Genomic DNA, 13,325 nt, shown 5'->3' on the forward strand with positions numbered 1-13,325 from the left:
GGGTCGCTTTAGGGAAATATAGCTGCCACCCCCCCCACTCGCGCCCCGCCCGCTTCCCGCCAAACTCCTGGCGGTACGGCTCCCCGGCTGGGATGCTGCTGTCCCCACTCCAAGATCAGTCACTGCCTCCCAGGTGCTTCTCCCTCCGGCCGCTCCGCTACGCCGCCCGCGCCAGCCAGCTAGACTTCCTCCCGGGATGGGTTCGAGAGGGGAAGGGCTGGGCCCCCCTTCTGTGCCGTCTGCCCCCCGGGCTCTGCCCCAGATCGGGCTCTGAAGGTCACCTGCCTGGTACGCTGGCTCCTAGTTCTGAAAACGGTTGCTGTCTGCCCTTATTTGTTCGTTTTCCATCTCTAAGTCTGTGCTTGTTGTTCAGAGTTCGTAGACTGTTATGTATGTGATCGATTCCCTTGTTTTTCCGAGTCTTTGTTGCAAGAGGGATCTGCGGTAGCGTCCACCTAGTCTGCCATCTTGGCCCCCGATCAACTTCTAACTCTTGATCCCTGTAGCAGGGAACAACGAATCTATACTGTTGAGCCCAGGCACACTCACCTCATGCCCTTCTCTCTTATACCTGCTCCCCTGCCCCCCACTGAGTCACAGAAGACTTGTTACCTCTCGGTGAAGGCCCACGAGGTCCTACAAAAGAAAGTTACAGAGAACGCTCTTCTTATAAAAAAAAAAAAAAATTCACTCACCCCAAATGATATTATGGAGTAACATTCTCTCCCCCACCCATTTACCATGAGGTATTAACTATCTTAAGCTAAAACTCTTACCGTGAACAAAGCTGTTGATAAAAGAAAGCTGAAGCTCTGACCCTGTTAACGGAAGAAGCTTTTGGAGAGGAGCCAGTGAGACAATGACTAACCGTGAGGAAGTGCTGGGAGAAACTCCACAAGTCAGCTCTGTGATATAGCTAACTCTCAATCGGTGAACCCCAATTCCAATGTCTCCCCCCTGAGTTCTCCATCTCTTTCCATCACCAGCCCAGCTGCTTTCCTTTCAGGGTCAGGAGCAAGAGATACACCTAAGGCAGAGGCCTCCCTGAACACAAGCACAGCCCATCTTCTTGATTCCCCCCAGAGCTCCTTACCTTTCTGGCTCCTGTGTTGGATGATAAGGCCCAGCCCAAGGAAGACCAGCCCCAACACAAAGCCTCTGACACCACTCAGCATCCTGCTCTGGGCAGATTCAGACTGGGCTCCTGGGAAGCAGAAGCCTGAGTGTCAATGTTTGTCCTCACTTCCATAGTGTCCCACTTGGGAAGTAACAGAAAACAAAGGCAATGGTACAGGAGATGGAGGTGCCAGGGGAGCCCAGTTCTCCACAGTGACAACACCTAGGGGAGAGAAGGATCCTTGGCACAGTGGGCAGGTGAGAGAGGGGGAAAGAAACAAATCTCTGCTCCTCAGGGACACATCCATAACCTTAGATCCTAAGATCCCAGTAATCACCCTTAATAGCCGATCCACCAGGGTATCAGGGCTGGGTTCCAGGACCACAGTGTCTACCTGGAAAGGCAATGAGATCTGGATTCTCTGGATGCCCTTGCCATGGAGTAAGAGATGCTCCAATCTCCAGTGATTCCCAGCTGAGTAGTTCCATCAGGATGAGAGAGGGGATGGGATGGGCAAGAGGAAGCTCTGTCCTCTGCCTTGTGGGTCACACAGTGAAACTAAACAAACTGCCTCTTACGCCACTCCACCACGATGGGGCTCTGGAGGCTGGGGTGCTCTACGTGGCAGGTGTAGATATCTCCATGCTGGGGAGTCATTTCCAGCATCACAAGGATCTGGAAAGTCCAGTCACCATTCCTAATAAGAGGAGTGGACACAACGCCAGCTGTCTCCTCCTGGTCATTCCGAAACCACCGGACTTTGACTTGGCCTGGATAGAAATCTGTCATTGAGCAGACCAGCAGGTTGTGGTGGTTTAGAGTCTCTGTCCTGGCCAGAGAGATGGTCACTTCAGGTGCCACTGAGGGAAGTAAGAGACAGAAAAAAGCACAGTGAGTGAGATGTGAGACCATACGGCAACTCTCCCCATGGGGATAAGACTCTCACTGGTACCAGAGAAAGATTCCTGGGTTCCAAGTGTTTGATTAGAATCTAGGTCCTCCACTTATTAGTTCAGTAACATGCATTAGTCAGTTTATTTTTCAGAGTCTCAAGAGACAAAAATCATTCTTTGGAGATTACTATGTTGATAAAATTGAAGCATTCTGGAGGTATAAATCACTATAGCACACAGGTCAATATTCATACAATTAAAAATAAAAACCATTATAAACCTGGACTTTCTCGCTTCCGTGCCTATTGAGGTCCCTGTGTGGTGCAAGCAGTTTGCAATCGGCTGCTAAACTAAAGGTTAGTCGTTTGAACCCACCCAGCACAACCACAAAAGAAAGGTCTGGTGATCTGCTTCTGTGAAGACTATACCCAAGAAAACCCTATGGAGCAGTTCTATTCTGTAACACATGGGGTCACCATGAGTTGGAACTGATTTGACAGAAATGGGTTTGGTTTTTGGGTTTATTGAAGGCCATCATCAGGGTTGTTTCTGGTGAGTCACTCTATTAGTCCCACTGCTCCCCACAGTAGAGAAAATACAACAGCCTAGAAGTACTCCGCTGCTAATTAAAAGGTTGAAGCCACCCAGCAGCTTCACTGGAGAAAGACCTAGCAATCTGCTTCCGTAAAGAAAGCTCATGGTTTGCTATAAATTAAAAACAATTCCACAGCACCCAACCACAACAACAAGGCTCTCATCTGCTGGTGTGAGGCCATCAACACTGGCCATGGCACATGAATATTACAATGGACTGACAATTAAGAATTTACAGACATTTCTATGTCTGCTTAACAGAAGGACAACAGGGGCCATCACATCCTTCCACAAAGCAATGCTTCTCAAGTAGGCTCTACCGTGTAATTCTCAGCCTGTAGTAAGAATAAAATTTGAGAACAAGAACTTTTTATGTTTTGCCAGTCAACACTGCATCCCTCTCAGCTTTCAGCCTAAACTTAGCTTAAATGCCCTTCTATAGTGAATTTCCCACAAAAAAAATTATAGTACTGAATTCATAAAATTTCCATCTTCACATCAGAAATGCCACCTACACTGTATTTTATTCATTCATTGCTTTATTTATTACTTCATTCAGCAAATAAGTATTTGACAAACACTGGAGATCCAAATGTAACAACAGACCATGGGTCCTGCTTTTGTAGAACTAGATATCTAGTAACTGACACAGACAAATGAATATGTTATTTCAAAAGTTTAGATGTTTTGAAGGAAAAGTTGGGGAACTTTGAAAAATAACACTGACAAAACATCATGCTTGTCCATGCCTCGATTCCTTTATCTTCTCAGATTGTTGTTCATTACCAAATATGACACACCTTTCCCTACCTATTTTACACATCGGATCCTTTATCTCGGGTCGCTATGAGTCGGAATTGACTCGAGGGCAATGGGTTTTTTATCCTTTATCTCTTGAAACATTTTATTGTACCTCCTGTAGTCCTTTGGTGTGAAAAAAATACCAAACCAAACCCACGGCCATTGAGTAAAAAACAACTTTATATGACAGAGTAGAACTTCCCCCACAGGGTTTTCAAGGTTGTAAATCTTTATAGAAGCAGACTGCCACCTCTTTCTCCTGCAGAAGTGCTGGTGGGTCTGAACTGCTGACATTTCGGTTTGCAGCTAAGCACTTTAACCATCACGCCACCAAGATTCCTTTTGGTGTGAAGGTATAGTAAATATTTAATATATGCTTTATTTACTTGGTGATATAGTATGTTTTCTAGTTTTCTTTTAAAAATTCAGGTGAGTTTAATTATTAGCCACTTATTCTATCCCCTTGCTATTAAAAATTACTTCATTTTCTGAAATCAGAAAACATTCTGAGAGTCTTGTAGAGGTTGGCCTGGGCTAACGAGAACGTAATGTCAGAAATCATAGCTGGCCACCTATATGCACTCCTATTGTCCATTCACCTTAAACAGACTGGGTGTAAAAATAGGGGACACAAGTTCAAAAGAAAAAATGTTAAGATAATTTTAATGGAAAAGAACTGAAATAGCAAAAATGTAAGTACTAGGTAGCATTAGAATGTGGGCCCCCCCAAAAAACAAGAGAGTGTTACATACCAATATCAGCATCCATAAGTGGTGATACTAATCTCAGCTCACGGGGTAGTTGTGAAATTAAATGACGTAATACAGGTGGTGGTTAGTAAGGTAACTGTCTAAAAATAGGTACTTATTAAATGGGTATGCTTATCTTTCAGAATTTCTACCCTAACGTAGATGGTGATGTTGGAGTGATGCTGGAGGAGAGGCGGAAGTGCTGGGCCGAGGAAAATCTGTAACAAATTTGTATTTAATAATTTAGTGATTTGGATTTATTTATTCCAAAGCTCCAGCTCTTTCCAGTATGCCACTTGTGGGAGCTTTTCTAAGAAAGTAAAAATCTGCCTTACAACACTTCTCAAGTGTTTTTATTCTTAGGAAAGACTTTTTCCCCCCAGACCATACATTCATAAATTCTAAATTATTTGTATCCACATCAATAAGAGTTTATTTTAAAAATATAAAACATTAAGCAAAATAGTAAAGAATAATTAATGAGGTCAGTATTTAAGGCTCTATTTAGCCTTTGGTTTCGTCTTGGACCTAGGTGGACGGGCATTTATTGACTTACTCATTCTCTAACAAACATTTATTGAGCTCATACTATCTGCCAGTCACTGGGTCATATACTAGGCATACAACTATAAATTAAGACAGTTCCTCAACACTCCTTCACCTCAAGGAGCTTCAGGGCTAATGATAGCCGCTTAAGAAAACAGAATTAAATGATAGTGAATTGAAACCAAAAAGTCAAAATATACATAGTTTGTAAAGAAAATGTTCTACATCCAACTGTGGTGAGTAGGATCTGGGATCTTAAAAGCCTGTGGGTGGCCGTCTAAGGTACATCTATTGGTCCCATTCCAGCTGGAGCAAAGGAGAATGAAGAAAACCAAAGACACAAGGAAAAGGTTAGTCCAAAGGACTAAAGGATCACAAGTACGACAACCTCCACCAGGTTGAGCCCAGAACAACTAGAGTGGTGCCCAGCTACCACCACTGACTGCTCTGACAATGATCATAATAGAGGATCCCAGACAGAGAGGGAGAAAGATATAGAACAAAATTCAAATTCTCAAAAAAAAAAAAAAAAGCTTAGTGGTCTGACAGAGATTGGAAAAACCCCAAGAGTTTGGCCCCCAGAAACTCTTTTAACTCAGTACTATAGTCACTCCTGAGGTTCACCCCTCAGCTGTAGAATAGACAGGTCTATAGGACAAACAACATACATGAGGAATGCACTTCCTAGTTTAATCGTGTATACAAGACTAAGTGGGCACACCAGCACAAAAGCAAAGAGGAGAAGGTGGGAAAAGAGGAAAACTGATGGAATGGAAACTGGAAACCCAGGGTGGAGAAGGGGAGAGTGTTGACATATCACAGCGTTGGCAACTAATGTCACAAAACAATTTGTGCACGAATTGTTTAATGAGAAGCTAATTTGCTCTGTAAATTTTAATCTAAAGCCCAATGAAATATTTAAAAAAACAGTCAAAATATTATACGCCATGAAGTGTCATGGAAGTTGTAGGGCAGCCCTAACTCCACCAAGCTGAGCTTGTTAAGCTTCACAGAGGTGCTAGCTCTGAAAACAGGCCTTGCTGAGGTGGTTCACAGTAGGACCAGAGACAGGGTAGAAGGGAGAACATGTCCATCAAGGGAAACAGTTTAGGCAAAGCTACGAACCTAGGAGGCAAACGTACGTAAGGCACGACTCGAGAATTACAAAACTAGTGAAAAAAAATAGCAGAGAACTAGCACTACTAGGCAGGCTGGGTTCAGACGGACAGACCTGGCCCTCTTCTGCAGATAACACTCAAGGGTTGCTGAGGTCCTCCTTCATCCTCTGCTCTAGGTCCCCCCAACCCCCACAGCGGGACCTGCCCCTCCTCCCTGTCCCCTCCGTGGTATGGGGACCTGGGTCAGAGGCCGCTCCCCGAACACTGGGCCCTACCGCGCCAGGCTCGCTCCCTCGGGCGGCTCTAAGCGCTCCAGGGTGGGTCCCGCGAGGGCAGAGAGGCCCTCACCCGCCGCTGCACCGTGAAGCTCCCATACACCTGGTAGTTGTGTCTGCTCAGCGCGTCCACAAAAGCCCAACTCCGCTCCAGAGGTCCTTCTGGCTGTTCCCGTACTCTGCGTCCGGCCGCCCCAGGGCGTGTGTGCCATGTGTTCCCCACGTCGCTGTCGAAGCACACGATCTCCTCCTGGTTATAGATGGATCTGCCCACAAGCCGTACCACTACTCTGTCCGGTTGGTGAAGTAGCACATTGCCTTACTTTGGACCACGAAATACTCTGCGGGGAATCACCAGCGGGTCAGTCAAACCCCAGCGGGGCCTCAGCCCAACGCCCCAACGCACCAGCCATGGTGCCTGGCCAGGCTTGCTGACCAAGGCAAGGTCCCACGACCTCAGATTCCCGCCAAGAGGAGCCTCGGGCGCCAGCTCCTCTCTGGTCCCAAATCCAATTAAGCCCTGCGCCCCTCGAACCCGGGGTCCTCAGGGCAACTATTCCCCAGCCCCACCCGTCCCACCCTGAGGGCTTCCAGAATCAGCCTTCTCCGAGGGAAGGGGGGAAGGAAAGCCCTGTCCCTAAGAACAAGCCCTGGGATCCAGGTTTCCTACCTGAACCTATAACTGAGTAAAGGGGTGGGGGGGGGAACGTTGTTGTCTAGTCAATACCAACTCACAGCGATCCTATAGGACAGAGGAGACCTGCCCCGGTGGGTTTCCAAGGAGCATCTGGTGGATTTGAATGGCGGACCTATGGGTTAGCAGTCACGCAGCCAGGTTTATTAACATTGTCCTGTACTTAGAGGGATCAGAACATTTTTGCATAAAATCCCGTTTTCCATAGAACTCCTGGAAACCTCAAAGGTAAACAAGTATCCACATAAGCCAGAGTTCAAGAGAAGGACAAGGAAGACCAACAGAAAGGTCTAGAATTTGACATTAAGATTGTCCTCACAAGCACATTCTCATGATCCCTGGGCATAGGGCCTTCTTTCCCACAACTCGGTTACTCTGCCTTACTTTCACTACTACCCAACAACAGTGTAAGGTTCCTTCACCCCCATGTGGTCTGAAGAGCCAGAGACTTCTCTGCTAGAAAGGTACATTTTATTCATGGAAAGAGCACAAGATTTCAAAATAGATAAACTGGAGTCCAATTACTACCTTAGGCAGTTTACTTAATAGAGTATTCATACCAAGCATAATTATGTAAAAAGAGTCATAACACCTACACAAATTGGTGTTAGGAAGGATTAATGGAGAACTTATATATATAAAGATACTGATCCTCAGTCTAAAGTGAGTGGTTACTAAATATATATTACTTCCCATATTTATGGTCTCTTTTCTCCTAAATTCAATCCACCATCAACTCTCGAGACTCTGATTCCCACTCAAGTCTTTATTTGACCCTAAGTCACTGGAACCTGAAGATAAGATTTCCTGTGTGTGGTCACCCAGTTGGCTTTGCTCAAATACCAAGAATTTGCCTCCATGAATCCTCCACTTGTGCTCAGGAAGGTAGAGTCCTTTTCTTCAAATATTGACACTACAGCGACCATTGCTGCCCTACATTTCCCCAGCCCATATCTTGGAGAACTCTGAAATAACAAATCCTGCCCTCTTCCTTGGAGAAAAGCATACCTTCAAAAATAACCTCATGTCCACTTTGTCCTGTCACTCTTCCTTCCCATTATAACATCTCCAGGCTTGAGCCCCTGGGACGAAGACTATCCTCACCTCATTATTTGAAAGTGAAAATAAGAATGTAATATAGCCCTCTTTCCCAAAAATAGGAAATTTCTAATAAAAGACTGTGTTCTCAGATCCTAGAGATCACTAACCCCGCATAACAGCCTGAGGGTCCCTCAGAGCCTAATCCCCAGAGTGGTGGCTCTGGGAAGTGGCTGCCCTGCACTTAAGTGGAGAGTCTCTGCCCTCAGCTTTCAGGGTGCACAGCAACGTCAGCATGACCATCACACCTCCTGTCCAAAGGCCTCTGGGAATCCACAGAGCCATCTTCTCAGACATAATTTGAGAGCAAGGGAAAATGAGTACTGACAGTCAACACAGCTCACGCTTGAGAGATCTGATGTACCCACCTCAGAGAGTAAAAACCTTCTGCACATGTTAGGATTGGACAGGCATTAGGAAGCCAACCAATCAGCACTGGAGTCGAAGCACCTCATCTGTCTCTGGGCAGACACTTGCTATGAAGTTTCTCCATCCAATGCCTGGCATCATGTCTTCACCAAATTGCACTGGATGAACGAACCCGTGAGGTAAAGAGTTTCTCTACATTACAGAAAATGCCTATATGGATCTGGAGATTGAATATCTTAGGGGTTTAAGTAACCAAAATAGAAGATTGATTCAAGAATAGACATCTCTGTGATATTTATTTAAAACCTCTTGTTCATATATGTGGGGGGTTTAGTCTGGAGAAATAAGCAGAGAAGGGTCACAGAGATGACCTCTGCCCTTAGACATTCTGAGGGGCCTTAAGTTGTGGTGGGAAGAACAGTACTCAGAGGGAAATGGATTTCGGCTGCAATTCCACCACTAATGTGCTTTATGAGAGCCCCTCTCTGTCCTTCCTTCTCTCACTCTCATTCTTGTATTTTAGGTTCTTTTGAAATAGAAGACAGGATCAAAAAGCAGAGAATAAGAACTTTACCAGGTAAAAAGAAATCAGGAGGAAGCAACAAGTTTTTTTCAGTGGCACATGAAGATATTGATTTATTCCAATATTCCATACTAGTTGCATAGCTTTACAGCTCCAGGGACAAGGAAAACTTGTCCCCTGGCTTCTACCAATAATGGTGTACTCAGGATCAAGGTAACTCCAGCATGAGGAGGTTCTCCCCTGATATAATGGAAGCATAAAGAAGGAACACCAAACTCAGACTGAGTATGAGGCTGGAGGCAGGGAGTAATGGTCAGAGAAGGACCTTGAAGTTGCCCTCAGTGCCCTCAGACCCCACCCCAGGGTCTCTCAGAGTAAACAGAGGGCTCTGCCCAGCCTCCTTACTCCTGTGCTAAAGAGAAGAGACCGGACAGTCCTGTTCTGGAGCTGTGAAGTGTAGGCCGTCTCAGACCAGGGGATTTCCCTATCTCACAGGCCTTTTCACACAGGTTTTCAGCTGACAACAAACATGGCATCTTATAACTCTTTTTCAGATCGGCTAAAACCTCATCTGACCAGCACTGATTTGGGCTTATGCCTTCTGCTTCCACTGCATTCTTGCCACTGTCCGCTTCACATTATGTTACTCAGGGCCACTGCTAGGCTGGCCTGAGAGGAAAGTGACTCAGACAAACATCCTGATTCAGGGGTGTCTCACCTGAATCACCTGAAGGGCCACTAGGGAGGCAGGGTACTTAGGATGAGGGTGTGTCTCAGGCGGGTAGACAGCTGTATCAGTTTCCTAAGGCAGCCGTAACAAAATACCACAAATTGGATGGCTTATAAGAACAGAAATTTATTGTCTCACAGTTCTGGAGACTAGAAGCCCAAATCTAGGGTGTGAGCAGGGCTGCTGGCTCTAGGCGACGATCTTCCTTTGTCTCTTACAGTTCAGATAGCACCAGGCACAATGGTATTACTAGGTTTGGTGTCTTCCAGTGCAGTAACTCATGGTGTCACCCCCCACCCCCCAGGACCTCCTCCCGTACCAGATCATACAGAATCGTTACTAATGTTTTTGTACTATGTTACTCATAAATCGTGGTTCCCTCATATCACTAAATGTAATGGCAAGAGTTATATGAAAATAATTGTTATATGTGCAAGTTTATGATAAGTTTTAATCATAGAGTAATATGTGATAAATACAATTGTAAATTCCTTAAATGGAGTATTCCATAGATTATGTGAATAGTAACAAAAGAAATGTTTTGTAAAACCGTTCTGCATTGAATTACGCAGTACTAGTAACTGAGCAGAAGACTTTTTTATGTTTTTCTGCTTTTCCTTTAACTACCACTTCGTTCTCAAGAAAATTATTGATATGGGGCCACAGATAAGAATTACCACAATATTGTAGCTAAAACACCAGAAATTTTAACAAAATCAGCATCTGTAAGATCACCACCAACAATGAAAACAATAGCTCTTGCTTACAGTGTGTAGACAAATCATGTGATTCAAAGCATCATTGTAATTGGTAATACTAACAGCTGCATTAGAATGCATTAGAAGGTCCAAGAAGTAAATTAGCATAGAGTTTTAGCCTTGTAAGTATATTGATACATGTAAGCCGGTCTTATGAAAAGTGTTTTTGTTGTTATAATTAACTATAGGGATATTTTTATTAAAAATAATAAATTTGTGCTGAAACAAAGATTTTATAGTCATTTGTGGTCACATCCCCTGACAGTGTGAACCAGTATGGTCTGCTCCCACCCCACACCCACGCCCCTATAGTGACACCACTAACCAGGCATTCATTACTTAGCATACCTTAGCTAGTAGATGCATCGTCACATGACTGTCTTCTTGTATAAGGACACTAGTCACACAGGATTAGGACCCATCCTACTCCATGTAAACTGATAACATCTTCAAAGGCTCTATATCGTGGTGGTGCAGCAGTTAAGCACTTGACTACTAACCAAAAGATTGTTGGTATGAACGCATCAGCCACTCTGCAGGAGAAAGATGTGGCAGTCAGCTTCCATAAAGATTACAGACTTGGAAACCTATGGGGCAGTTCTGCTCTGTCCCATAGGGTCACTATGAGTAGGAAGCGGCTTGACAGCAACGGATATTTCCAAACAAAGTCGTTTTCACAAATACCAGGGATTAGGAATTCAACATATCTTTTGAGAAGGACACAATTCAATCCATAACAAGAGGGTATAGAAAAGATTGTTAATATGGATTAGGATTACAGTAGTTGGAGACGCTATAGTAGTAGACATTCCTTAGAAGACATCTCCTGTTCCCTTAAGGTAGAAGAGAAAAGTTGTGAACACCCTCCTTTTGGAAACTCAGGAGAATGCTATCTTCCCTAGTTAGCATCTCTTGAAATCTGTGCTTGTTCAGTGGGGTTAAATGTGAACATGGGAATCACCCTGTCACCAGAAGGACTGTTTGGGACACTTTTATGTGTTCAAATCAGGAATCAAGAAAATTTTATATCCTGGAGAGTTCTATAGCTTCCTTAATGCCAGTCATAATATAATTAGAAATACTTTCCTTCATTAAAAATCAACCAATTAATTACTTCCAGATTTCTCTAAAGCTTTTTAAAGCTATATACAAATTTCCCATATATAAGCTCTTGAATCTTCCTTGTCATGTGTTTATTGTGCACCAAGTTTTATCTTTATAATAACAATTGAGAGAATGTGAAGAAAGAGTAAAGTCAGTAGCAGAGTGACCTTGGATAAATCATTTCATCTCTGGAAGAATTAGTTTCACCTTGTCTGTAAAGTAGAACAAGCACCTCACAGCACTGCTGTCATAACTGCAAATATAATTTGTAAAAAGCCTCTGTAATCCACGGTGAGCTACATACACATTAGTTTTTAATGTAATAGCTGTGAATTCATCTTTGTGAACATCATTAACAAAGACAGAAAGCTCTTCTTGTTCCTTCCCACCTCTGCTCAGATGATGGAATCATTGTGGTTTCAATCCCCATTCTTACCTCATCATTAGGGAGGGAAAGAGAAAAGGGAAAGTACATTAAATGCATTTGATCATGAATCTACTGCATTTTCCCTCTGAACACCTCCAAAGAGCTACTGTGATTGTAACTATCATTTCAGATCTCAGGACCTATTCCTCCTCTTTGTGGGCTCACAAATATGGAAACCTGAATACAAAACACAAAGTCTTAATACAGATTGATGAACAAGGAAGAAAATGAATGAAGCTTTGTGAAATACATAGGCTGTAATGGCAGAGAGTCCAGGGTCATTATTTCATGCATGTTGATTTGATGTAGAGGAAGTTGCTCTTCATTCTAAAAAAAAAAAAATTCTAGCTTCTGCTAATTGTAAAAGCCCTGCCATGTGCCGCATGCCTGAGCACCCTGCATTTTGTACTCTCACAATCAGGGGCTCCTGTGTCTAAGCTCTGACACATCTACATGGTCCTTCCCAAAGGACCAGCAGATCTCAGATGGCGGGTACTGTCACTTCACAATATTTTTGTATACCTACAGGGTTAAGGTTTTGTGTTTCAAAGATGAAAATACCAGTTCCCGCCTTCATTGGAGGAGAAAAAATACGAGGAAAAATAAGAAAGGAGACAAAAGCTTGTAACAGTCAGTAAAACTAATGTCAAATATTGCTGACTGAAGACATGACTGAGCAGTGTTGAAGGTTCAGAGGACATGTAAAGCTTTAAAATGAGAGTCGTGACCATCGATTCAGTCATTTTATTTTCTCTTGGCAAGAGTTGGCAACAATGAATTAGACGTGGATTATCATTGGTTGTATTAATTCATAAATAATAATTTTTCAAGATGAAGAAAATGAGGAGTTAATGGAAGAGGTCATGACGAGGTGGAAAGGCTTTGTAATAGCTCAGTAGATAAAAGCAGATGAAGGGCTATTTTAATTCCAGACAAAGGCACACACCTGAATGCAGACAGAGAGGTCTGGCAAGACTACGGGGATCACCTAGAGCATGTGATTTGCATGATTAGAGGGTGGGATTCAGGAATCCTAGTCTTCGTGAGGTGGATATGGCACAATTGAAAGTTGCCTGGGTTTTCTTCATGACATAACTAGAAACAATAGAGGGGATTTAAGGAAAGAATGCTAAAACATATTTTTCCATCCATAAAGTTACGGTGGAAGCAGTGTAAAAGGAATCATAAGAGGGTCTATAGTGACCCTCTTGCTTTATGGGATCCAAACATGATCCAAGTCTATTTGATGTACCCAATTCAGTCCACTGAAGAACCAATTTGCCAACAATTTGCTTAAATTTACCACAATTACTAATTTATGCTAAATTCATGTCTTTTCTATATCTAAAGTTTATAGCAATTCATGTTTGATGATTTGGTTTGGAAATGTATTAGAGGGCTCTGCTTCACAGGCCTCCAAGTTTCTGGAGCCTTCTTGCTCTCCTGTAGCCCTATTTCTCTTGTGCTCTGGGAGCAGCAGCCCAGGCTCTGCTACGTACTATGTGCACGTAGAAAGGCCACTCCATCCT

At 43.6% G+C, this 13,325-nt stretch overlaps 1 pseudogene; it reads right to left on the minus strand.

Annotated features, from left to right (window-relative positions):
• Positions 1-209: 209 nt before the first annotated feature.
• On the minus strand, positions 210-6,506 carry LOC100674385 (HLA class II histocompatibility antigen, DQ beta 1 chain-like; annotated as a pseudogene).
• Between the last annotated feature and the right edge of the window lie 6,819 nt (positions 6,507-13,325).

This window comes from Loxodonta africana, chromosome 1, assembly GCF_030014295.1.
Source record: "Loxodonta africana isolate mLoxAfr1 chromosome 1, mLoxAfr1.hap2, whole genome shotgun sequence".
Taxonomy (NCBI): Eukaryota; Metazoa; Chordata; class Mammalia; order Proboscidea; family Elephantidae; genus Loxodonta; species Loxodonta africana.